The sequence below is a fragment of the Parasteatoda tepidariorum genome, chromosome 1, assembly GCF_982258835.1.
Source record: "Parasteatoda tepidariorum strain Cologne lab strain chromosome 1, Ptep-v5.0, whole genome shotgun sequence".
NCBI classification, from domain to species: domain Eukaryota; kingdom Metazoa; phylum Arthropoda; class Arachnida; order Araneae; family Theridiidae; genus Parasteatoda; species Parasteatoda tepidariorum.
Window position 1 is genome coordinate 130260459 of NC_141755.1, and position 25936 is coordinate 130286394.

Sequence of the window (25936 nt, forward strand, 5' to 3'; positions counted from 1 at the left end):
TTTCAGTTTAAATTTTTAAAATGCGTTAAGTCATTATTTGAAATTTTAACAAGCAATATTTGAGAACAAAAATTGTTTTTTAAATAAAAAAAAGATCATCAGAATCATGCTTCTCTAAATTACTTATGTCATTAAGAGTGTCCTAAGAACCTGTTTCTATAATCAGAAAACATTTTTAATCATTTTAACATTTTAATCATTTTAACATTTTTAATTACGTTTGTATAGTTAGAAAATTTTTTGTAATTTTTTAATTCCTTAAAAAAACAAAGATTAAGTAGTTTCAAAGAAATTTAAAAATATTATTCATTTATTATATAAAGATATTTAAGAAACTATGTAAGATGCAAGAATTCTAAATAGATTACATTTACAGATAAAGACAAGCATTTCTATAATCATTACTAAAATAAATCTTACTCCATCATTTCTGAAATAGTACCTTGTAATTCTGTATTTCCTTCTTCTACCATCATAAAGAGAATTAAAGCATGAACATAAGTATAAACCGCATGAGACCACTCTAATCTCAATATATCAGAGCATTTTGCTGCTTCTTTCCAATCACATTTAAAGCTAATCAAAATATAATAAAGTTTGTCATATAAACAATGTATGTTCACAATTATAAAAGCAAGAAGGTAATTAATTCTTAATAATACTAGTGGCACCCTAACAATTCCCAATAAAAAAGATAATGAAATTTTTTACACTCTTGCTGAACATTAATAGACAGTTGATATGTGCCAATGACCTAGATACCCAAAATGTAATTTTCAAAACAAGATGATAAATACTAACTATTTCAGATAATTTATCATCTATAATTATGTGAATAATAATAAGCATAATTAATTAAAAAATCTCAACTTCTAAAAGCAAGGAATACAAATATTAATAAAAATGATATAATGATAAAATAATCATTAAAATGCATATTATTAAAAGTAACAACTAAAAGGAGAGTTATTTTAATAGGACATAATTATTATTCACATCAGTAACTAAGAGTTGATACAAAATAAAAGAAAAACTCGATATATCAGCAAAGCTATCACTTATGTTTTTGCTTGTCTTCAACTTTGAGATAAAAGACTAAATTAAAACTTTGTTTTTTCATATTCCCAATTTTAGGCAAGAAGGAAAAATAGCTGATAGTAAAAATATGATTATTGATATAATCATTTGCTTGGGATTTTTCCTTAGTTCATGTTATCCTCTAAAATGTAGTGCACTTATGAATTCTAAATTATATAGATTTAATGTTGCAGTATCAATTTATGCAAAGTAACAGAATTGCTCAAATTTGGAAGAATGGGTTATATATTTAATATTTTAGATTGCATCAAAAGAACAGTAAATAACAGTAAATAGCCAATTTTTCAAAGTCTTTGCCAAATGCAAATCTTAAATTTTCATGATTCATTTTTTTTTCCTCACAGAAAATTATTTTACGATAATTTGTTATAAGCTTATATTATTTGGACCCAATTCTAATTGGTTATGTTGCGCATTCCCAAGAATTACCGCAATTGAATAAAAATATTGATTTGCTTAGAAAAATTCATTTTGAGGATCGAGTTAAATATAAATTTTTCTTTCCAGTGGAAAAATAATTTGGCAAAACACAATTTAATTCATCAAATTCACGATTTTATCGCATTTGGCGAGGTGGCAAATCCTTAGCACAGGCCCTGCATGGGTTGAAGAGCAATGGTGAGCAGGGTATGCAAACCCCTTGTTAATTAATAAAAACTTTTGCAAAGTATAGAGCTGTGCATTAGCTACCTATCACCCTTTTAGTTTTTTAAATTTAACTAAAACACTTTAGCCTAAAAGTTGATTGGTTAAAACTATTGAATTAAAACATTATTAAAAATGAAAATTGTTCAATAAAACACGAATAAAAATGGAATAGTTAGAGCTCAGTCTATTGTAATTTTCAAAGAAATTAAGAACATCTAATTATCAATTGAATTTTTCTTCAAAATGCACAAATTTATAAACAAAGATATAGTATATGACTAAAATTAAAAATATTTTTGTATCCTTAAAAAAGATTCATGGGCAGAGATAATGCATTCATTATCAATGCATGAAGAATTTCAAAAAATATTTCTAAAAATTTTAAGGGATTCATGCCTTTGGTAAGTTTATTCACAATGACTTAATAAACAGAGAGAAAGTAATAAAAATAAAAATAAATGAATAAATAGTATTAGCATGCTAATTTTAGTTTGAATCTCGATATTTACCAATCAGGAAGGACTCGCCAGTTATCTTTACGAAAATAGTCCCTCCCTAAAACAAAGAAAATAATTTATGCGAACGGTCAAACAAATTAAAAATAAAAATACGAAAATGATTTGAAATGAAAATTTTAGTTAAAAAAAGTTAAATTATGAAGACATAAAAAAGTAGAAGAATTTTACATTAGTTTTGATTTTCTAAACATAAATAAATATAAAACATGAAGAAAAGGGGTATAAAAAATTTAGCACCTTTTCTTTACTTATGGAAAGCTAGTTTAAACTAGTCAATGTGTTAAAATAATAGTAACTCTCCAAACATTATTTAGACAAATGATTAATCTCTATGATCAATTATAACTTTCTTTCTTCTGCATGCAAGTCGAAAAAGGTTTTCTATCAGCAAGATTGTGCACATTAAAGAAATTTGAACTCATAATCCTCATAAAATAGTTAAAAAATAACAAATTAATGAAAATACATTGTTTGTTGATAATACGAGGAAGAGTTTAAATAGAAAACAAATGTCAAAAGTAGAAAATAACAGATAGTGAACTATTAAAAAAGGAAATTATTGTGACAATCTAATAGGTATTCAGCAAATAACAAATGAAATCTTATTAGGTCATGCTAAGTATAATAGAATATTAAATATTAAGTTTTAGCTTTTGAGAGAGAACAACTAATCAAAAAATGAATTATTTATGTTAATCATACTTTTTATCCAAGGAAGCTCATGTTGCGCGAGTTTTAAATTTTTTCAATTATGCTAATATTTTATAATTTTGATCCTAATTCAACAGAGATAGATACATAAATTTGAAGTAATATCCTGTATGTAAAAATTGCTGATGCATTGGTCATTATAAATATACATATGTTTTTCCATAACTAAAAGTAGCACAAAAATAATAAAAAGGTTAAAGTATAAAGCTGTTTCTATCAATACCATAAATACTGCTCTTAGTGCATGGACAGAAAATCACATTCATAACAGCAAACATGAAATTTATTAACAGCAGCAAATTACCTAAATGCTTATAAACTATGTCTCGATTTTTGCTTCTTATATGCATATGGGTTTATGTTTAAATAGAATCCTAAAACACATTCTAAAATTGAATTAATATCTAAATATTTTATAATCAAAATGTTTTTATCCCTAAAATCTAAATGCTTTCAAAAATTGAAAAATTACATAATAAAATATAATTTTGGTGACAAAAAGTAACACTTACAATCTTTTCACTTCAACTTTTCCGATTACTCTATAATGGCCATAAGGTTCAGGCAAAGAATCTATAAGATACAATAAAATAACACTTTGATAAGTAATAACAGTAATATAGAAAACTTCAGCATGAAAGAAACAGATGGTAACAAAATAGAAGTTAAGAATTCAAAACAAATTTTTCTACTTTGTTTTTTCCATTCGGCAATAGAATTTTTCATATTTATTTTAAATAACTTTCATGGACAACTAGCATTTTGTTATTAACTTTCACAATTGCTAATACCAATAATGTTTTTTTTTCTTTTTTTCCAGAAATAAAGTAATGTAGAAAATCAAAATTTTTGGGTGCTCAAATATCAGGAATAAACATCTATCCTGCATATTCCAGGAAGTTAAGCTTTAACTCTCAGTTAAAATTATAGAATTAGAAAATTTTTATTTCTATATCTTTACATAATTATTTGAACAAACCCTTGTAGACAAAATTTCATACTTCTATGAGAGAGAATGATGAAATTTGAAGAATAAAAGTTGATAAAATGTTATGCTACGATAAAATGTATGATAAATGTTACAATAAAATGCTGTTAGTTTTAAGGACTGGAATTTGAAAAAGAAAAATATCCATATTTATTTTGATAATATTGGCAAAAATCTTGGGTCCTAAATGATTTATTTTCTTAGGGACAGAAGAGAAAGAGAACACTTCAGGACTTGCTAAATGTTGTGCCTAAGACCTTACAAAGTCTAGAGATATTCTGAAATTGAATGTAATAAAACTTTTCATTACAGTAAATGAGTAAAAAAATTGTGAAGTGATCATTGAATGGAACTCTTAGTATAGATATAGGGGCATCAGATATAGTAAAAGACTCTGCCTCCTGTTTTCTAACACTCATCAATCGCTAGGAAAGGGACTCATAAGAGAAAAGTTTTTAATGCTTTGGCTTCGCTAAGGCTCCAACAATTTTAATATATATTTATATGTGATTTTTAATTTCATATTTGAAACTTTTATTACAAAGAGAAACAAAATAAGCAAATAAATAAAAAATAACGTAATCATCAGCTCACACTTAAAATATAAATTTAATATATTTCCCAGTTCAGATAGTTGTTTATTCTTAAGAAAATAATTGAATCTAATAAACTTTCATTTAGAACTGATCTTAAATCATTAAATTACAAGAATAACTTTTCTACCACAACTTGGGTAACAGACAATGTAGTTACAATGCAGCAGGCCTCTTGAATGTTTGTAGGACACGATGAAATTTCTGAAACATTGATGCATGAGTATGATAGAGCTGTCACGGCTTTGATTCTAACAAAAAGGAGCAGTAGCAAGGAAGCCACTGTTGGCTATAAAATCCCAAGACAGGGGGCCGCATCATAAAAAACATCACACTAGGATCGACCAGTGGTCAATTCCCACTTCCATGTTGAGATCCCTGCATGTGTGGAGATGAAGGAGAATAGATTCGTTCAATACTTTATTTAAAAACAATTCTCTCAATTTTTATCATTATTTTGGAAGAGACACTGGAATGTTCACAAATTCCATCGTGACAGAGGGAACCTCAGATGAAGCATCTGCTCCCCTCTACGCACGCTCTATAATAAATCTATTTCTTATTATATGTAAAAGTGATTAACTTATCTAAATGAATTAGGCTGCATAAATTTAAGTCTAAGCTAAATCTTACTTCGAGCACGATCGACAATGGAATATGCGTCGATCCAGGTATTTGAGCTTGTTAAGGTTTACCTTTACAGTTAAATGGTAGGTACTAGGCACAATGGGAAAAGTAATTTAAGAAAATTAGGCAGTGGCCAGAAGGTTGAAACGGGGTGGGTGGGGGTGCTGTGATAGCATTAGCACAATGGGGGAAATTTAGGGCTACAGCTCCAAGGAAAATAAAGCTTAGGAGTGATCTGGCTCCAGCTCTCTACCCAGGAGAATCGCTTCGCCATTCTACACTATTTCTTATACTATAATCATAATTACAATAAAATACTTTTTGAAGAAAATATCATAAAGGGAAGCATGCTAACTTTACTATAGAACAGTTTAAAGGAAAATAAACAATATTAATAAAATATGAGAAACATAACAACATAGAAACTAGACAATAACTATTTCTGGAGACAATATGAAGGAAGACTCAAACACTTACGAAAAAGGAGTGTCATCAATAGGTCCACAGTAGTAAGAATTATTCCGAGTAACAATTCTTTTCTGCTCCAGATAAAAAAAAAAGAACATTAAAATAAGTAACAAAGTAAAAAACCCAAGGAAACAGCAAAATTATTTGTATAATAAATAAAAGTAGTAATAAAGGTAAGAAAAATTCATAAAAATGAATTATATTAAAATCTTAATCGATTGCTAAATAGCAAGATAATTCTAAGATCATATTAGATCACTTCATTATCACAAATTAAAAGAATGCAAAAATTTAATTTTTGAAATCAATTGGGAAAAATAATACATTATTTGTTATCATTATTATCTTTATAAATTTTTTTTAATAATTAAATATGGTTATGAATAATATTTTAATAAAAAAATTCATGTTCACAAAAAATTGTAATTTACTTTAATTTTTTTTCTCCAGCAAGTAAATCTGTAACAGAATAAAATGTAAACAGTTTCTTAGAAATTGCTAAGCAACTAGAAAACTTTAGTTTCGTTTAGATGAGGCGAATTGTAAATAACATTACTTGCATGCATTACAGACGAGACGGGCTCAACCAAACCCTGATACCAGCATTATAACAAAACAAAAAAGTTTTCAGAAACTAATGGAGAACTTCCTATAAAATTTAAATATATTTTTTTTCTACCCTCAAAAAAAAAAAAAAACATACAAGAATCTGTTTAGTTAAGTTATTTGGTATAAAATATATGCAAAGAGCATTAAGAATTTAGAAATGTTTAATATCATGGCCTGAAAATATTTAATTTTAAATAATGTATTCTATATGTCAGTAAATATTGGCCTTATAAATAGGTTTTAAGAAATTCTCAGCGTTTTTACTTATCAAATCTTTTGCTCAAATCAAAAGATTTTGGGATTACTCTCAAAAAGTGAGTTTGAGCTCACTAGTTTGAGTTCAGCTAATTTCAATACACTTGGACTGGCTACATTTTCCCCATAAGAAGTTTTAGTTATTGACATCATCATCATTGGCACGACAGCCCGGGGTGGGACATAGTCTTCTCTAGAAGATTTCTCCGTGTCATTTTTCTTGTCACCAGATCTTACTAGTTCAAAATGCTGATTATTTTAAAATCCCAATGATTGAGTCATTCAAGTTTTGGATGTCCTCTAGCTTTACTAACAACTGGTTTGTGTAAGAATATCTTAGGAGTTGGACTAGTTGCATCTTAACAAATGTGCCCAACAAATCTCATTGTTCAAATTTTATTATATCTATGTCCTCATAAATTATGAAAATTTCTGTAGAAAGTGCCCTCTTTGACTTTGCCAAAAATGGTTTGCAAGATGTTTTTTTTTCCACAGATGGTTAACATAAGCTTCTTTCTTCGGGAGAGTCTAAGTTTCAGATGTATAGATAAGGATTGGGCATCTAATAGTTTTGCACAGGAGTAGTTTTGTATGTCTCTTTACGCATACTGATCTAAGGCCATTTAAACATTTTAAAAGTATTATTTTAATTTCTATTGCTTTATAAAACATAACATTGCTGCATAAAACATCAAGGTGAAATACTACACAAGGGTATCTCAAATTCCTTCCAGTCTTAAGTCATTGTTAAAAGGAAAAGGGTAACTAACAAAAAGGGATTCTCTGAAATTAAATAAGTTCCATTTTTCTGAGGAAACAATTTGAGCACACCAACAAAAACTGGGGAAAATGTCGAAACTAAGTGAATACAACACTAAAAAAAATTGAGTGACATAAAAAAAAAGTTGCAAAACTTCTCTGGTTACTTGATGTCATAAAAAATTTCAAATTTTATTGACAATTAATTAAGGAGAACTACTTACAAAGCCTTCAATTGGAATTTTTACAGACATTTCCCCCCAACCTATTCTTCTGTCTACCATGTTTTTTCTTATCTTCAACAACATAAAAAGTTCATTAGTAACGGAAACCAGTTTTAAAAGTAATTTTAAAATAAAATAAAATTTCATACTTACTATTAGCAACTGATCTTCAAATTCCTTGGAACAGACATAAAAAATACAAGTTGCAGTTAAAAAGAAAAATAAACAATTGATTATGAACACATACAAAAAGCAATAAATTTGCAAGCATTACAAATTAATAACTGTCAAATCTATCATAAGGATTAGATTACTTCAATGAAAATTCCATGTAAACAAAATGTAGTAAATTAAAATATTCAGGGTTTATAGGAAATGTAATAATTTTGATGCTATGTCCATAATTACACACATTCTCATATAAAAGTGTTTTATTATGTTCATGGAAATAGAATTTCCAACCTCTGCTAAATTTTATAAGTTTAAATTACCAGATCAGTCAGGGAATTTTCCAGAACATGTATGCACTGTTGTACACCCTTGGTAAAAATAATGCCATTACTAAAATATTCGATAATGAGTTTTTTTTAAAGTTATAGCAGTTTGAGCACACAGTTTTCTGACACAATTTATAGTAAACGGAAACTGTTTCCAGAGATAAATATACCATTTATTAAATTATATATTAAACTACATATTATTAAATATACACACACCATCTAATAAAGAAAATCGATGTGTATACAGCACCTAACTCTCAGCAGCTAGATTATTGAGGAAAAATACTACCAGTATTAGTTGAATAATGGATTAAAGTCTCCCAATTCTTCTACAAGCAATGCAAAACAAGATTTTCAAACAAAAAGTCTTTAATGAAGGAGTAGTGGTGAGTTTCAAGTCAATATTTCAAAATAGCAAGTTTGATAGTGAAGAATAACTTTAGATGTAACATGAAAATAAAAAGTTTTGTCCTTTTTCATTAATTTTTACAGAATTACACAAGTTAAAAATGTACAGAAATATAAGTCACAATTAAGGGCCAGCACTGGATACAAGGCGACTAAATACAACAAATGGTGAATAAAAAATTGCCTATCAGCTGCAACCGAATCGGCACTTTTTCGTCCAAAATGCACCCGCGTGCATTAGCAAGCAGGTTATTATTTCTTTTTAACAAACATAGAATTATTCTGAATATTTTTTATATTCTAAAAATTACTTTATTGCAGCCTTATTTTTTAAATTTTTTCTTCATTTTAGATATGAACACTGCAGCGTTTCCCATATTTTGGGAAATGACTTAAATTATTAATAACAATGTCACCTTTTTTAAATTGCTTAAAATTTTCATTTTTTGAAAAAACATAAACGGGTTTAAAAAAATGGCTATGGTTGAAAATACATTGGCTAGTATCAAATTTTCTTAAATTTTTCCAATAACTCACAGCATTATTGCGTCTTCACTCTGAAATTTTTGAGTTTTTACAAATTCCTAAATACAAGTCAAATTAAAGTTGCAAACCAGAAAATAATTTTAACAAAGAAGATCAGACTGAATATGGAGTTTAATAATACAAGACAAAACACTGCGGCAAATTTAAGCAATTAAACTAAGACTGTCAAAAAAAAAGAAAAAAAAAAAAGAGAAAGACTACTGATGTATTTCAAAACAGAGGGAGTAATTTATATAAAGCTACTTAAAACTATAACTTTGTTTTGACAAAAAATAATCATATGAGTTGGCTATGTTAATAAGATTGAAATTTTCAAGGATATTAACACAGAGAACAAAAAATAGGAAAGAATAACTTACATACAAACCCGAATTTGTGTCAACTAATTCAACTTCTGTTAGGTCGACATTTCTGTATCCTGGCTTAAGTAACTCTTGAAACTATAAGAAAATATTTCATATCATCCCAGAATAGTACAAAAGATTGCATTTCAATCCAATGCTTCAATTAAAAAAAATTATTAAGGTCTTGGCCTACTAAAACTGTACTAATGAACCAATTACATTTTTAAGGCAATTAATTTCTCAATTACTTCATTAGAAAAAAATTGTTTATATTACTTTCTTTAGTAAAATTATTTTTATACAAAGTACTATCTGAAATACAGTAAACATAATGCACTGCAATAAAATCTACATATTGCATTGCAATGTATTTTACTTTATTTTTTTTCTTCAAAACTGCTAAAATAATGGTTATTAAGACGCTTCTCGTACAATGGACGCTTAATTATTTTGTTTTACGTAGATTTTACTTTGGATAAACGAGAGCTCGACGTGTATGTGTGTAAAATGTTTTCGACTTCTTAATTAGTTCCAGAGATATAGTGAAATATTCAAAACGTCAAATTAATATTAAGGGACCAAATTCTAAACCACACTTCTTTCTTAATCATTGAAACCATTTTTCAAGATTTCAGCTTTCCCCATATTTTGAGTGCTAAGAGTTCTAATGAGCTGTAAAAAGTTATGGTTTAATCAAAGAAAGTATATTTTTGTGTGTTTGATTTAAATTTTAAGGAAATTGACAAGCATTTCAGCGTATTTAAAGTTAGTTCCTCAAATCATTAAGATTGCATTGTAGCATACCTGCCAACATTGGAGAAATAAAATAACGGAGATTTTACTAGTGACATTTTTTTAGGCTACAAGTAAAGTTTTGATACATCAAGCATAATCATGTAAGTCAAAATTGGAAATAATATAAGCACTTACATTTAACGAAGTAAAAAATAAGTAAATAAATCTTAATCTAAAGAAGATCTTTTTAAATCATGATTTATAATTACTTAAACTATTAACACTCAACATACTGCATTACTGGCAATAGCACCATCTGTTGAGGACTAAGAAGTATTTTTGACATCAGCGGATATTTTATCGCCATTTTTTCAACAAAAAAAAAATTTCTTCAACATATATGGAGAAACTTGGATATGGAAAACTATACGGGTAAAAAGGAGATAGTCATAAAATACAGGAGCCTTCGTTAAAAAAACAGGAGACTTGGCAGGCATGTTGTAGTACACGAAACTCAGATCAAAAGTTATTAAAGCATTCCATTTTCTTATTTTGCTACCGTATATCATATGTTTTATTATGAGCATATCTAATTCCAGAATTTAAAAAAAAAAAAGACTACTAAAGGAATTAATATAGATAACATATATGCAAGTTCAAATCTATATCGTCAAATCTCAAAAAAAGTAAAAATTGGTCGGAAAATAAATCATAAAAACAATAAATAGGAAATATAAAGCTAATCTATAAGAGACAAAAGTTTTTTTCTCCTTCAAAAATTTTAACTCTCATTCCTATTTAGATTAGTGCCTATAATATAATAATTATTACAGTGCCTAATATGAGGAGGAAATACACAGTTTGCTTAATGCGTAAAATAATAAAGAACAAAGAAAGGAGAGAATAGTAATTTGAAGGATGTTGAAAAGTGCTATATTTACAAAATTTGAAATCAATAAATTGATGATTGAGAAATGATTCGAGTTGTTTATGATATGAATGAAAAATTCTGTGCAACATTTTCTTTTAAAGTAATAGAAGAAATTATTCAATGAGACAAAAGAAATTACATTAAAATTTGGGAAAAGTTATAGGAAATGAATTTAATTTAAGAAATAAGTGCTGATATTAGTTCAAAACATTTTAATAAACAAGTGATATTAAGTAGCATTGAAAAAAAGTTACCAATGGTCTAAGCTCTGGATGAAAAAGTACATGCTCATTATTTGTAATTGCAAATGAATAAGCATTGACTCCAATCTAAAAAAAAAGAAAAAATATTTTTATGCACATAATACAAACTTTTAACAATACATGAAATACAACACACACTGCAACCGCCATATGAAATTATAAATAACAAGTGTCTAAAAAAAGCAACGTAAAAATGTTCAACATAGGTTTGAAACTTAGTTCTTGCCCCTACAATTTCTTAAATAAATGTAATAAAAATAATTTCATATGTTACTTTGCGATAGTAAAATTAAGATAAATTTAAATATAAATCTTAAGATATTAGTAAAACTGTTTTAGTTAATAAGGGGATGTGTGTGTGTTTTTATGGCAAGCAAATTATTATGTTTTTAAAATTTGAAACTTTATTTAAAGTCAAACAGGAAAATACAGATATTTTTTTTCCTTAAATTTACAGAATAGTTAAAGACATCAAATTTCAAACATGTAGTAGAAGTAGAATGAGTCACACACTCAACATTATCTACCACAAAAATAATTTCAAGCATACAAAGTAGATTAAAATTTTTTTTTGTAGAAGATTCATTCAAAAAATTTAATTTTGCTGATAATTGGATTTCTAAGATTTGGATTTCAACTTCTTTTCAAATGTACAGTTTTGAATAGTATACATTGTAAAAACTGTAAGGTGACTTTATTGACCCTATGACAGTTAGAAATAGAAAAAGAAAGTCACATAATGACTTGTAGTTTGTTCTGCATTGTGAAATCAGAAAATAAACAGTGAAGTGGTGTACAGGACAGAACTTGCAAAGCAAATAGTAAATATTGCAGAAGTGAATAACTTGATTAAGTATATTCTTCCATTAATGCATAAAAATTTCTTAAACACATAGTGAATATTTTAATGCTCTAAAATAAATTCTCTTAAAAAAATATAATTAAGAAGATTTGATTGTCAAAAATAATAAACAGCAATTATTAATAACAGCCGTTTTCCATACGCTAATATTTTCCTTAATCTTCTAAGAAAAAAAAACCCTCACTTAATATCAAGTACTAAAAATTCCACATAAGAAGAAAAATGCAATCTTACTGCCATGATTATCAAAATTAAAAAATAAATAGAAAAAAGTTATATGAACAGAACCAATTCTGCGATTGGTCAAAATTTGCTTCAGCGCATTAAATATTATCGCACTGAGTGATCGATATAAAAGACATTCTGAATAAAAAAAATGCAGAGTTCAGAATCAGTTGCAATTAGTATCATGGTGATATTGACCTTTTTTTTCCTTCAAAATTTTTTTTTCATGCAAAACTAATGCTAGCCTTTAAAACTTGAATCAAGTTTTATCAGAAAATGAGAACCCTATACACTTTTAATAAATTTTGATTCTTAGTAATTCATTGTAATTTTTATACGAAAAACTGTTTCTATGTGAAAAAATAGCTTCTTGGCTGAAAAATGTTGAATTAAAAAAAAAAAGCATAAATAAAATAAAAACGCAATAAATGAAACTATATAAGGGCAACAATTCAAAGCAATAGTGTTTTTCAGGTTCAATAGCTAAACTTGAAAACTTTTGGTAAAAAAAAAATTAGGAAAAAATGAATTATTAAAAATCAGTACATACTTTAAAAACATACTGATTTAAACAATGTTAAAAAATTATTTATATTTAATTTACTATACTGTAAAAAGAAAATCAAGTTTAAAGCTGATTTGATTTTTTTGACACAAATAATTATACTAATGTATATAGAGAGAATATGAAAGATACCTTATAAGCTCTTGTTAATTTAGTAATTTCCCTGATAGGAACATCAGTACCAGCCACTCCCAATAAACTAGCAGACTTGATCTAAGAGAAAGTTTATTTCAACTCACAGAAAAATAAATAAATAATAAAAAAACTCTTACAAGAATAAAGAAGGGAAATTTGCTGCAAGTTTCACAGTTTGCAACGTTAGGCCAGTATACTTACATTTCGTTTATCAAATACTGGAGTGGCAACTGTAGTCATTAATTGAAGAGGCTGAAAAGAGCAACACTTTATTAGAATTATAAACTTATTTACATAAAAATAACCTAGCTTTTTTATTACAGAGATTAATGGCACTACTTTTCGATTTGTTAAATAAAGATTTTTGCAAAAAAACCAACAATTATTAACACCAAAACGTTGTTAAAGCAAACATTCATTGAACCACTTGTCTTTTTGCATTCTTGTCTTTAGATGCTCTAAATAATAATTAACTAATTTTATTTTCTAAATAAAATGTATTAAAATGCTATGTGCAGGCTAGGGTTTGAAATTTGTTGCAGGAAAAAAAGAATCAAATTTCGTGGAAGATTCATGGTATGCAAAAATAAATAAATACAATAAAAGACTTAGATAATGCAATAATAATAAAATAAAATCCTTATTAAAGCAGCTGATTATTAACAAAAATTCATGCTGTGATATGCATGGCATGTTAAACAAAAGATTCTTTTTTCATTTGTTTTAGTTTGATGTTATCTACTTTCGCTTTCTTATACTACTTTATACATTCTATCCAAGGCTATGCATTCTACAAAATGAGAATTAAAATTAAGAAAAAAACTCAGAATGTAAAAAAAGACATTATAAACAAAGAGCCTAGATGACTAAATACATCAAATTGTATGGAATTCATTAAAACAGGTGTTTATTTTCAGATTTTTTTGCAGTAATTTAATAATTCGGATGATGAGCAAAATACACCATTGCAGTACTTTAGACTAATTGCTACAAACTCAATAGTTACGTACAAAGTTAAAAAAAGTATAGCGCAAGCTTTAATGATGTTTGGAATTTTAATATATTTAGCATATTATTTTAAGAAATAATAAACATGACATTGATGTTTTTGATTTCAAAAATTAATCATTTTTATAATAATTTTGTAATATTATAATTTCCTGTCTAAGAGCTTTGTCAATCACATTGAAAACTCTTAAAAATAAAATATGACACAGTAGAACCTCAATCCAATGTTCCCCCATGTATTGTCTTGTTTGAACAGTTTTATCCCAAATGCTATTCTTATAATGTTAATAATATCAGTTTTTGTTATGAAACAGGCAGATTCCCACATCTGTTTTTCAGAAATTTTACACTAAAAAAAATATCAATAAGAAAAAAAAGGAAGTAATTTCTGATGATACCGATGGAGAAGAAGATAAGGATTTGTTACAGTTTGGGAAAAACGCCTCAATAATCACGCTTGATGTTTATGAATTCATTTCATAAAATGGTGACATCTGTGGAGTTGTCAGCTTGAAAAATGGTTGCAGAAGCTGAAAAAGTGCAAAGTGATACTGATGAGAATGAAATGGAACCACAACCACTGCCAACATTTGCGAAACGCTTTCAAAATAATGAGAGATTTTCCATAGCCACACGGAAATACAGAAGATGAAGAACAATCTGTCGAAAATGTCAAAAGTTAGTTGTTGTTAGAGGAGTGTTGTTTTCAATGAAATAGTTCCAAATATTTTAAATAAATATATAAATCAGTTATTCTTCTTTCCTTTGCATCTTAAATATTTTTGCAGCAAGTAAATTTCAATTAAAATTTTAATACTTATTTTAAGTTTATTGATTTTCCAGTCTATTATTTCTTTACAACTTTTTATGTGTTTTCAGATCATTATTTAATATTTTTGTTGGCCTGCATTCGCCACTTTCCCGTATCTATACATTGTAATGAATTGTTCTACGGGAAACGAGCAATCGAGGTTCTACTGTACACGCTACTAGCAATGTATGAAATTCGGTATTTTACATAATACCTAGAATTGCCCCACAAAGAATGAAATGATTAAACATTGTTTTACATAATATTCAGGCATTCTCTGGCATGTACAAGTATTCTATAGAACGTTTTATCTTCAAAGAGATATAGAATGGTTTACCTTTAAAGAGGTATTGCAATGCTTTCTATCAAGTGGTGGAGAGATGTTAGAGGGTATATATCTATTTTTATCTATCCAAAACTGATGAAATCGATACAAAAATGCTAAATGATTTAAAACTGTATCACGAAGAAATAGTGATATGCAGCAGCTTAAAAAAACTTCACATCTTTATTTTCAATTAGATAAATATAAAACAAAGGTATATATTAAATTAGGGGTGCTCAACCTGCGGCCCGCCAACCCTCCATGTGCGGCCCGCGGCCGCAATCTGAACAGAATGAAAAAAAAATTAAATATTTGTTTTTGAAAAATAATAAAAAAAATTCGGTAATTTAAATTTACACTTTTAAGTTTTTGACGCACCCAATCTCAATCAATGTAGTTTTTCGATGGTTAACGCTACGGATTTCAGCATAGTTTTAAAAATCCCAATATTTTTAATACATCATTATTCCGATTTACGAATTTTAATTACCACTTTTGACGCCTTTCGTATGTGCCGATTCCAATGACTTTTCGGTAGTTATTGCTGCCCATTTTCAAGTAGTTTCTGAAATAGCGATTTTTGAAAGTTATGAAACGCTTTATTTGTGCAAACTTCATGGAAAATCTAAATGACTTTAGAACCTTTTTTCAACAGTTATTGCTGCACATTTCCGCCCGGTTTTTAAAACTTCGATATTTTAGCACGATATTATTACGAATCGCGAGTAAAGAATCGCTCATTTAGATAACCATTTTTTGACACGGCTTAATTGTAACGATTTTATCGCAAATCAAATTATTTTTCAATCGTTATTCTAGAAATTATTGCTACACATTTCTACAAGGTTTTGAAAGTACCGATATTTTTTATACGCTATTGCGACGTTTTAATTTCAAATCCCGCACTTAAATTACATAAAATTTTGATGGACTTTATTTACTCCAATTCCATCTGAAATATAAAAGTATTTTGGCTATTGTTTTAGTAGTTACTACGTTTTCCCCGTGATTTAAAAAGATTATGATATTTTTAATACTATGGTTTGACAGCAAGCGAGTTTTGAATCGCGCATTAAAATAATTATTTTTTACGTGCTCTGTTTGTGCCGATTTTATCATTTGCGTTGTATCGATTTTAACACGCATTTTTTAAGAGGTTTTTCGAGCGTGTTTTTTCTTCTTTCCCGTTATTGCTGCATTTTTATTTGTGATTTAGAATATACCTGATATTTTCACACAATATTACAACTCGTGAAATTCGATTCAGTTTTAATTTTTTTTCGTAACTTAAAAAGTAATTACGTATCTTAGCCAAATCAGCACCTTCCCAGGAAAAAAAAACGAGATGTGTTTATATTAAACGCGGTCCGTTTTGCAAAAAAAATAATTCAAAACACTGCATAATTCTTTAGTCCCATGAACACGTGCAAGTTTAACAACACACATCGAACCTATTCTTTTTGTTGTGACTTGTAATTTAAAAGTCATACATCGTAATTTGTATTTACGCTATCTGAAAATTGCCCATCGCATTTCGTATTAACATTAACGAGATTTAAAAATAATCCATCGCGTTTCGTATTTACATTATTTAAAATCACATATCGCGATTCGTGTTCTGGCGTTTAAAATATCATCCGTTGCTACTTTTCTCGCAATTCATATGCACGCGTTTTAAAAACCATATATCGCGATTCATATTCATGCATTTTAAAAATCAAGTGTTGTGAGTAGTCCTTTCGCAATTTAAAAGCCACAAGATTCGTATTCACGCGATTTGAAAAACAAGCAACGAGTTTTTTATTTAAGCAATTTAAAACTCACACATGGCAATTCGTATTCAAGCAATTAAAAAATAACGCATAGCAATTCGTATTCAAGCAATTAAAAAATAACACATCGATATTTGTATTTCCGCGATTTAAAAACCCAGAAAGGAAGAACACCATCTAGGACAAATTCCAAAACTGATGATGTTATTTGCTCTAAGTTTAATACTACCCACAACAACAGCTTCTGTTGAAAGACTGTTTTCCAGAATGAATTTGGCCTGTTCAAAATTACAGAGTAGTCTTTAAATACAATCATTACATTTTCATTTAATGGCTCAAAAAATATCACATGATCAAGTAGATAAAATTATCACAATATTCAAAAATTTTGCAAATTACAGTATAACCATTAAGAAATTTTTTAAACCATTTTCTACCTTCTGGTAGCATTTTATATCATTTATGATTATATGCTGGGAAATGATTTGTATATCATTAAATTTTAACTGTATAAAAAAAGATAAGTTTCGTAAAGTAATGTAAATTTTATTGATTGTAAATAGTAAGTGTCATGTTAAAAATATATTCGTCATAAAAAGTTGTAAACAAGTATCTTAATAGTTTTTTATTATTAAGGAATATAGTTCCTTAAAATTTAATGTGTTTTCTTTCTTTCTTTTTCTTCCCTCTCTCAGCCTCTTATAATTTAAAATAAAAATGTCTGAAAGTTAAAGTACATTCCCTAATAAATGCTAAATCTTATTTTCCACTTAAGGGGTTTTGTTTTAATCATTTTTAACCCTATAAACTTTCTTTAAATCAAAGTATTTAACTTGAATTTATATTAATAACTAGAATATTTATTTATTTGAAATTTAATTCTATGAAGAAAAAATTTAACGTTAAAATCTATGTTTAAATGGACTTTTGTATTTTGTAATGTGATAAAAAAAATTTCAATTTTTCCATAGTTTTTAAATTATTTCAATTTATCTAAATTTTTTCTGATAAATTGATTCTGATTTTCGAATTCTGTTTTCTTTCTTAAGTAATCAGTTTTGCATTTTCTAATTTTAAACGTTTTAAAGTATTGTATTTTCTGCAAAGAGATTACAAGGTTAAGCGACAAAAAGAATTTAGTGTTATATAAACAATGATGTTTATATAACAATCACCACCAACAATTGCTTTCAATATGTAACATATCATCTAATAATCTAAACACTTTGGCATGCGGCCCTTCATTGGTCAATCTGCTGTGCATGTGGCCCTTCACTGAAAAAGGTTGTGCACCCCTATATTAAATGCTATTTTTTTGTTGTTGTTATAATTATGTTAAGTTTAAATAAATATCAATGTGAATAGTTATTATAGATAATTTAATTATTTTATCTCAAATCCAATTAATGCCATCAATTATTCCAAACAATTAATGGCCTTAGCCTTCGTTGCTAGTGTACCTTTCCTGTAAATGGGCAACTCTCATTAACAGACAATTTTTTAAGTCTCAAGAGTGTCTGCTTAACCAAGGTTTCCCTGTAATAATAATTTTCATGTTTCATACTTTGCCTCAAAACACTAGGCATCCTACATTATGTCGATGCTTTATATATTTCCAGTAACATACATATAAATAAATCATAACTACATTTTTTAAAGACAGAATCATATTACAGATATATTTCATTTAAAAATTCAGGAAAAATACAAGTCAAATAATGGAACAAAATTTTTAAAAAGGTTTTAAGGGTAAAAATAGAATAATTACACATAGTATAAATTACAATTAGAACATAATAGGGTACACACCTGTTTTTTCTTGAACCTACTACGAGGAATCTAATACATAAATAGCACATGCAGAATGTTTCATGAGATAATGTAAAATTCCAGAATGCAGCATGCAGAGAAATATAACAAATGCACACTGTTAAAGAGTTATCCATTAATATTTCAAGTAATACAAAAGACATCTTCCATTATAATAATGCAAAAAAGAAAGAAAAAAGCATCATTCCAAATTTTAGTTTTACACACAATTTTCATTGCTTGTTATAAAAAAATCAAAGAAAGTTAAAATAATAAGATAAGTTCAAAACTAATTTTGTTTTTCATAATTTTTATTAAAAAACACAATTTCCTTCGCTATAGTTAATTTTTTAAAATTAATTCATCAGTCTAAATCAGATTAAAGGTTTTCTTCAAGACCCTAAAGTGAATCAGTGAATGTTAAGGCAAACTTTGAAATTACAGGGTATGGATTCATGGAATTTGGAGTCATTTGCTTGTTCAGTAATTTACTAGAAACAACAAACGTCAGGATTTGAATTGGGAATCAAGCAAAACATAGGGTCATTAACTTTAGAACAAAAAACAAACCCTAATCTCTTTTGTTTCGTGTTCGGGCTCAGGTGTACTATCAGGATCAGCATAATCTTCATCTTCTTGGGCAGAATGCCACTGCTGAATTCGCATTTGATTTAGCTTGATACGAATTTGTTTAAATTCTCTATCCTTCCATTCTGCTAGGTTGAGGTCAGTTGCCTGAATTTTGTTTAAAAGCAGTAAATATAAGAAATTATACCAAGTACTATTTTTGAAAATTAGATTGGCTCTAATTTATAATAATAGTAATAAGAACTCAAATAAAATTTCATCAAAATTAACAATGAAAAAATAGATTAGTGCATAGTGTAAAAGTATTAATCATGAAGCATTATGCATAAAATAATTTAGGTTTAAAAATGATTTTTAAGATCCTTAAAGCTTTAAAAGAAATCCAAAAAACATGCAAGTTTTAAAATAGTATAGCTGAAGTGGTATAAAAATTGCGGCTAAAATGATATAGCTGAGTTTATTAGCTTATTACTTAAAAACGATGTTCCGATACATGCTCAAATACTATTATTTTAATAAATTTTTATAGCAGAAAAATGTAAAAATATGTCAAACGCTTGTGGAAATATTTAACTTATGAACTTTAAATAAAAAATTATTAATTTAATAATAATAATAATAAAAGATAGTGAAGTAAAACTTCTTAAATTATATTTGTATTACAATATATAGAGGACATTCATTATTCATATATTGGATATTCCCAAAATATGAGACATTAAGAAACATTTATTCAATTATTAATTATAGTTCATATTAAATATATTGATAAAAACATCTGCGTTATAGAAACAGACATGTACGTAAAAAATTTAGATTTAAATACTAAAAAGGATTAAATTAACAACTCACCGGCACATCTGCATAGACAGATGTCCATACAAATGGTCATGTACCAGACAAAACAACAGGCCTGCTCATAACTGGCACATATTTCTGAAACAGTAAGAATAGAAATTCATTAAATTGATACCCGACAAAATTTGTCCCAAAATTTTGGTAAAATATTTTTAAAAAGATTTATACATTTCAAATGTTGATAACAGAAAAAGATACGAGTGACAAAAAAAAGCTTTTATGAGTCTTTCAAAAATCATTACATGATTTTTAACAAAATTGTAGAATATAATAAAAAAAGAGATTACATTGCAGTCTTAATTTTAAGAAATATTAACCATTAAATTCTTATCAAAAATATTCACCTCATCTCACGCACATTTGTTTTAAATTTTATTCCGGTTTAGAATCAAAGACTATGAATTGGTGCATATGAGAAAATTTTATGTTTTTAGCGAGTTCCAATTAATCACACCCAAATAGGTAATTTTTTTAAGCATGATTCATGTACTATATTGCACAAATAATAAAAATACTTATTTTCTCACATATTTTTCTCATGCATGTAAAACCAGATTTTTCATAAGTAATCCTGAAACAATAAACTGTTATTTGACAAGGGGGAGGGTTAGTCTAAAACATGGTTTCATAATATTTGAATAAGCCCTAATCACCTCCAAAGAAGCTCCTAATCACAAAAAATTAAAAACTTTTATTTTTAATTCAAAAAATAAATCAAATTCCTTCTTAAAGTAATATTGCATCTTTAAAAAACTAATTTAAATAATACAGTTAATATTTTTTTTATTAAATTAAAATAAAAGATATTTTCAAAACCTAAAATTGTTATGTCAATAGAAGTGAAGAATTTGTGTTATAAAATTACAAATTTTGTGAAAAGGAGGTTTAATACAAAATTGTTACTTTTCATTGAAAAAAGTTGTTTACAAACTTTCCTGAATTTTCAATTTTTGCTGGTTTTTGTAACCAGTTTCTATCTCCTGCAGGTTTTAAAAAGCAAATTTATACCCCCTGAGTTTCTCAGGTTTTTTCTGAGGGACATAAACCTTGTCATTCCAATGGTAGAAAACTTTTGTCATAGATTACAATAATGCAAGGTTATTTCCTTTTACAAATATTTTATGCAATACAAATATAGGACAACCAGTGATACATTTTTTAGTAAAAAAATGACCATTGAACCAAATAATCTAAAGACTAAAAAAGTTTGCATAAAAAATATACACAGATCTAAACTTTATCCCGAACCTCAGAAAGTGTAGCCATGTGTGTATAAAAACCTGGAAAACAGTAAAATATATTACGGCCCTTGAGAGTGGAAGACTAAAAATCATACACATACATAATGAATAAAATGAAAAACTGAAAAAAAAATGAATTTTTGTTCAGAAAATTTGGATTTAAGTTAAATAATCACAAAGCCATGTTTATATTAAAACCAATCCAGAGTAAAAAAATTTTTGTACTAAAGCAACTAGACATTTGCATTGATTCTATTATAAATTACAAAATGAAGCCACAGTCAAAATATCATAATAGGCAATGGAAATTTCAACAACATTGATATCTAGACAGGTATTTGAATCACTAAAAGGAGGAGGAATAAAAATCTGACAGCACACAATGTGACAATTAAATTTCTTAAGTTTTCTGAGTCTAGTTTTGACAAAAAATAAAATTTGTTCTCCAGTTTTTATTTATTGATTACTATAAAACAACTTGCATTATATTTCAGTGTTCTCTTAATGCTACTTATTTCAAAATTCAGAAAATAATTATTTCTACGAGAATGAATATCTCCGTGATCACTAATTTTTTGTATATAGGAGAGATGGGCAAAATTGGGAAGAGGAATAAAATAGGGAGCAGTCAGTTTTGATTAAATTACTGCTGACATTTATCAGATATGACATGAAATTAGAAGTAGGTATTCATCATTTTATTCAGAGATGAATGAAAGAGAGTGCAGACTATTTCTCTGTCAATAGTAATTATTCGAAATATTTATCATAAAAGTTTTAATTTTTACATCATCAATATTACTTTGTAGTTTTTTGTTCTTTAAAGATTTATTTTCAGTAAAATCATCTGATAATGCCTTTTTTTAGCAATTATTTAAGCAGATTTCGCATCAAGTTTAAAATAATATAACTCTCCCTTTCTGTTAAATGGCACTGTAGAATAAAACTGAGATTTAGTCAGTTGGACAAAATCAAGTAGTACAAAAGGCTATAAGTTACATGCTAGACCAAGTTAAAATCATAGGAAGGTTAGATACAGAGTCCCAAATGTAAATAATGGACACATGAAGCTTGTACCAATGCAGAGAAGTAGGATTAAAGTTTTATTTATGATTTCTGTTAGGTCAGTTACACATAATTTAATAAAAGTTACAAACATATGAAATTCATAATTACTTATGTTCCTCAATTTTCAAGTTTTTTGCTTAGCAGTGTACAAGGTGATTGTGTAAAAATTTAATACTATAATCAAGCATAATTTCAATGCAAACCTGATGTTATTTGACTAGGTTGGATAAAACCAAGTACTAACATAGTTCAAAAAAAAAATGTATAAAAAAAAAGAAGACAAACCTTTATTTGCACAGGCCATCCAATTTACTTCATGTGATTCAGTAACTTCCTTACCAATTAGGTATGTAAATACCTAATTGGTATTTACATACTAACAACTAACCTATAAATTAGTAGAAAAATTAAGCAAGATTGCTTCCATTTAATAAAATTATAAAAAAAAATTATATTTAAAATGATAACTGCTGTCTTATAATGACAAGAAAACTTACAGGTAAATTTGGGTAATTGTAACTCCTAAATATGTCTTCAAATGTATTAGGAGCTCCATCGGTAATTATCATAATGGCTTGATTACATTGAGTACCCAATCCAGATCGATTGTACTGCAACAATAAAGTAAAATTTATTTTTAGTTTTGATTGAAAACAATTGAAAAACAAAAATATTTTGATGATGATAAAATATCCGTTCCTGTTAACAATACCAAAGTTGATGCAAAAATACATTAAAAAAATAGTGCATTCCTGGAGTCAAATTTTTTGTAATGTAAAGTAAATTAGATATCATGATACATGTGAAGTTGCTAGCAATTATTCAATAATCATAAAATTCGCACAAAACAAATTCAAAGCCATAATACCATTATTTACAACATCCAAATCCACTCTGTTAATGCAAGGCTGCTAATAATTAATATCTAATCTTACTATGGCCTCTCACATTATACGTACAAAACAATAAACATATTTTTCTTTTCCACACAAAAACAGTCCAAACACTCAGTAAATACACTTCTCTTCACAACATGAACATATCAATTAAGTTAAATTTCTAAATATGGTTGCTCCTATTCTTTTGTTGTCAAGGCGACTATAATAAGTTTTTTAGTGCTGAAATTTAATATATTATGTAACATACATGATTAGATTTCTTAGTAGTGCCTTATGGATCACTGGAGTTGAGGTGTTACAGTGGATTAAATTTAGGTAAAGAGAAAGCTTGTAAACAGACGGTTACAATTAAGTTGTTTTGGTAGAACAGATCCTTAACACAAGGAAACATTTGGAGAAAGTAAACAGGTTTCGCTAACTTATTAATTATTTTCTATATTATTTGATTGCAGATTTCACAGCTTTGGGGAAAAACATGCTAAATATTTTGAAAACACTCAAATTTCTGTAATTATGTGGTTTGTAAAAAAACAAAATATAGAATATTATTTTCTAAATGATTAAATTATATCATTAAAAAAAGATGTCTAATAAACAGATTCTTGATATTTTTGTATATTTCAAATCCAATTCCTCCAAATTCCACAAACTACCATTTTTCCTAATAGCATGGTCATTTCATCAGAAACAATAGTACGCAATATACTAAAACAACTTCAGAATGGATTTTTTTAAACACCATCTAGGCATTTTAGTCAGCTTCGAATAAAATCTTCTCTCAACTGTAAAATTTTCCAAGTATAGTATAAAAAAAATTTTTTCAAAACTTTTTTTGAAATTCTAAATTTTAAATATTGATCTCTATACTCACATATTCACAAGAATTTTTTTAGTCAAATTCAAAAACATTTAGTTATTGTGGAATGAGTCTTAAGTTTATTCTTTAAAAAAAACAAACTTTTAATGTTTAAGAAATCTAAATATACAACACATTTTAGTTTTTAAGCTCAAATATGTATATAAGTTCAAAAACAAAGTTTAGAGTGAAAATGTCAGAACAAAATATCGATGAATAAAATATATTTAAAATTTGGAATATATTTGAAAACTATAATTGTTAGATTGAGGTTTTCATAACAATTCCAAGAAACTTAAACATTGCATTTCATAAATGACTTATTATTATTATTTTTAAATTAGATGACTAAAATTTGTCTTATATTTATGACTAGGAGGCTTCGCCCCCTGCTCGCTGGCGCTCGCCAACCCCCGGAACTGCTTTCGTAGTTCATTTCGGATTGCTTCGCAATCCAATGCTCGCTCATTGGATACGTTCTTAACGTCTAGCTTTTGCATACTTTTTTTAATACTGAAGTTTCGAAAACTTTTCACTGTAGAAAGTTCTAAACCTGTACATTTCAATATTATTTTAAAAATCCAAGCAGTTCACATATTTTTCTTAATCACACTATTCTAAATTTCAGTTGTTGAGAAAAGTAACTGTTGTAAGTTTTGTTTCAAAGTCTTTCCCACCAGAGGGCTAAAGCCATGTGTTGTAAAACAATATGAAATAGTAGTCTGCCACTGAACGCCGGATGTAAAGCATTGGCTTTGATGAAGATAATTTTGTATTTTTTATTCTCTGAAGGGCGCCACCCTATTAATATGGAATTTGTGAAATAAATGTAGATATTTTTGATTGTTGATGAAGCCCATCATTTTGTGTTTTCATCAGTGTTCAGAAGCAGAACAACTATAAGTTTTTTATTTTATCACAAAAATATAAAATGTATAAAAAACAAAGAAAAGAATAAGAAAATGAGTATAGTCATAGAAAAAGTTAAAATTATAATATAGTATTTGTCAGTAAAAATAAAACTTTTTGTTTAAGTCATTTCTAACAATTCAAATTTCTCCGAGGCAATTCTAAAGTATAAATTAAGGTAGTATTGTTAAGTTGAAACACAATATTTTTAGTTTTGATGTCAACAATACAATTAAATTTTTAACAAAAACGATTGCTTCCATTGTTAAATTCAATGTCAACAATTCAAATTTTTCTGAGGCAACTCTTAACCTTTAAATATTACTTTTTTATGTACATTTCTAAACGTCAGTATTCAACCACAAAACAACTTAAAGTCCTCAAATTTAGCATGAGGTTGTAAAATGTAATGAAAGAGGGTCATAGCAATAATGAAAGTAGAAGTAAAGTTAGTATTGCAAAATTAAAACAATATTTTTAATCAATGAGCCAAGTTCTTCAAGAAGCAGTTGTAGAAGTAGGTTGTTTATTTAAAACTTTATAGAATTTCTTTAAAAACACAATTGTTAATTTGGGCATTTGGCGATACAACACTTATAGAATTGAAGGATTTGTTACGTCAAGCGCTCAGGTATCATAATTTTGATCTAGTTGTGCTTCTATGTCATTTTGATTTATGTTGCTAAGTTAACTTTCAAAAAATTCTATGGCTGGCAACAGCATTTTTATTTTTTAACTTGTTTATTTTTATTTCTTTTAGAATTCGTTATTTTTTTAGCG

General features: G+C 27.3%; 1 pseudogene across 1 annotated transcript in view; it reads right to left on the reverse strand.

Moving 5' to 3' along the window:
- Positions 1-445: 445 nt before the first annotated feature.
- Positions 446-25936, reverse strand: part of LOC147816956 (voltage-dependent calcium channel subunit alpha-2/delta-3-like) — a 63178-nt pseudogene continuing 37687 nt past the window's right edge. Inside the window, exons 9-23 of the transcript XR_015431410.1 lie at positions 22978-23103; positions 22778-22850; positions 21408-21463; positions 20178-20261; positions 19308-19472; positions 13214-13264; positions 13010-13090; positions 11217-11291; positions 9312-9392; positions 7652-7675; positions 7499-7570; positions 5661-5722; positions 3488-3548; positions 2256-2301; positions 446-576 (exon numbers count right to left, since the gene is read on the reverse strand). The product of XR_015431410.1 is annotated as a voltage-dependent calcium channel subunit alpha-2/delta-3-like (transcript). The remainder of the gene's footprint in view (positions 577-2255; positions 2302-3487; positions 3549-5660; positions 5723-7498; positions 7571-7651; positions 7676-9311; positions 9393-11216; positions 11292-13009; positions 13091-13213; positions 13265-19307; positions 19473-20177; positions 20262-21407; positions 21464-22777; positions 22851-22977; positions 23104-25936) is intronic.